At 48.3% G+C, this 2,500-nt stretch overlaps 1 non-coding gene across 1 annotated transcript; it reads left to right on the forward strand.

Annotated features, from left to right (window-relative positions):
- Positions 1–961: 961 nt before the first annotated feature.
- On the forward strand, positions 962–1,116 carry LOC143219436 (5.8S ribosomal RNA). The gene has a single exon (XR_013011319.1). It is a non-coding gene; the product is annotated as a 5.8S ribosomal RNA (ribosomal RNA).
- Positions 1,117–2,500: the final 1,384 nt, after the last annotated feature.

Genomic DNA, 2,500 nt, shown 5'->3' on the forward strand with positions numbered 1-2,500 from the left:
CGCCGCACGCGGTGTTCGTTGACGACGGAACGTATATTTATTATAATATTATACATTCGCCAGAGCGGACCGGCTCGTGATGCTCGCTTTTGTAAAGCAGTCGTGAGTCTGACACCCTACTCCGTGCGTGTGGCCCAATAGTGCGCATCGCGAGAGCTTGGGACGAATGACCGCTGCCAGAGCCGGCTGTGAGTCCGCTAATCTGTCGAATAAAATAAAAATATGGTAATATCGTTCCGACGAAAAACGGTGTTCCGAGAGGACCGGCCGTGACGCTCGCTATAAAGCCAATGGCGCGATTATTCCCGACGACACCCTACTCTCTGTGTGGCCCAATAGTGCGCGCAGACGAGCTTGGGACGAGAACGGGGATCGCGCCTACGGCCAGAGCCGGCTCGCGAGTCCGCTTGTATCGGAATTTATCGTTACCTCGAGCACACACCAACATTTTATGGAAATGTGTTTTATACGGGAAGTGGACCGGCTCGTGAAGCTCGCTTTTAAAGCAGTCGTGAGTCTGACACCCTACTCCGTGCGTGTGGCCCAATAGTGCGCATCGCGAGAGCTTGGGACGAATGACCGCTGCCAGAGCCGGCTGTGAAGTCCTCCGTTCTCACATCAAATGAAATGGAAGTGAAGAGGAGAGGAATATTATTACATCTCTGGATCCAGTATCGGGTTGTCTACGATCCCCGTCGTTTTCAGAGAATATATTCATCTCCGCGTTTTCCACGTTAACGGTTTTTCAATGTACTGTTCGCCCGGCCGTCAGATACTTGTTGCGTATCTGACGGTTTTTTTTTTCCGTTTCCACGGACGACGATAGTGTCGTCCTTAAAACGACGCCTGAACGAATCTCCTTCGCGCGCTGGTTGGAGCGTTCAGGTACAATGCGTTCTTACGAACCGCAGAACAAGAGACATATACATATATTGATTTGTAAATCAAAAATATATACGATTACCCTGAACGGTGGATCACTTGGCTCGTGGGTCGATGAAGAACGCAGCTAATTGCGCGTCAACGTGTGAACTGCAGGACACATGAACATCGACATTTCGAACGCACATTGCGGTCCACGGATACAATTCCTGGACCACGCCTGGCTGAGGGTCGTTTACGTAACCATAAACTGCTTGCGTTGCTCTTGTAAGTCCCCGCCGTCGCTTACCTCTCCAAATATATTTTTGGAGGGCGCCAAAGAGCGTTTCGGAGTCGGGTTGCAAAGATGCTACGTACGAGCGAATGATGGGCGTTTCGTCGGCGTTTGTCGCGGTTCTGTGAAAATTGCCAATTTTTGCATTGCGTCTTATAAACACATACAAACATATATATCTAGTTTCCACGAGAGGCGAAGTAGGGATTGGTATTTCTTACGTTCGGACTTGCGTGAGTGTTTTTACGGTGTCGTGAGTCGTATTGAAAATACGACCGCCCGTAAGGCACCGCTTCGACGGGGATCTCCAAATCTCTCACCTTCTCTGCGAAACGATTCGCCTTGCGGAAAGAAGCGTTTCCACTCATGAACATTTAACGCGCTCCCGACGTCGCCTGAAATGATGCGTATATACGAAAGAGGTATATTTACAAGAGTCTCGCGAGACTACAGAGATGGACACACAAATTATAAAAGAAAGAAAGAATACTGTGTGGCACACAGAGTGTGTGTGGTGTGGCAATGTTAAGCCCCAGGGAGAGAATATGCCTGTGCGTGGATGAGTTTCTTAACTCTACGTTATAATTGCCATACGGCGGTGGGTCGTCGTTGCCGGCGATTTCGACAAACACATTCCTTTTCGAGTCTTCGAGGGAAGAGACGAAAGAGATCTCTCGTTCTATCGCGAACGCTTTGATGATCGATGGACAGCGGAGCAAAGCGCAGCAATGTGCGGGATGAGCACGTCGTACTTGATCGGGTCGGAATTATTCCCCGTCGTCGACGTGTCCTCGCTAATCTGTGCGATTGCCATTCCATCGCCACGTTCGCGTTGAATCGTATTGATGACGGCCTATGAGCGTCTTGAGATCTTACTCTCTTTCTCTCGTGTCTCTAATTTGGTTTTGCGTTTGATCGATGATAAATCGTTTCGTGCGCAATGTTTCTGTACCCCCGTGGTTTTTGGTTCAATTATATAGAAGTAGAGAGAAAAAGAAATCCCACCGGGTTATATGTATTATTATTTTTTTTTTTTAATAATATGTATACTCCTCTATTGGCGAGGCTTATTTCGAACTTGATTGTCACACGACGCAAAAGACACACTTGTGTGTTCACGCACGGAACAGCACCGCGGAGAGAGAAAAGGTATATCAATGAGAAAACCTTTATGTCGGTCGCCCCATGTCTTTTCTTTTCTTCATTGTCGATTCGTGCGGAACCGCGCGATCTGTCGGTCGTCCAGTCCCCGAAAGTTCTTTTCGACGGACGTTAAAGTTAACCGGCCAGATCGTCTAGCGAGAGTTTCCGATCGACGAGAGATGAAGAAAGAATTATATTGAC

This window comes from Lasioglossum baleicum, unplaced genomic scaffold (genome assembly GCF_051020765.1).
Source record: "Lasioglossum baleicum unplaced genomic scaffold, iyLasBale1 scaffold0028, whole genome shotgun sequence".
NCBI classification, from domain to species: domain Eukaryota; kingdom Metazoa; phylum Arthropoda; class Insecta; order Hymenoptera; family Halictidae; genus Lasioglossum; species Lasioglossum baleicum.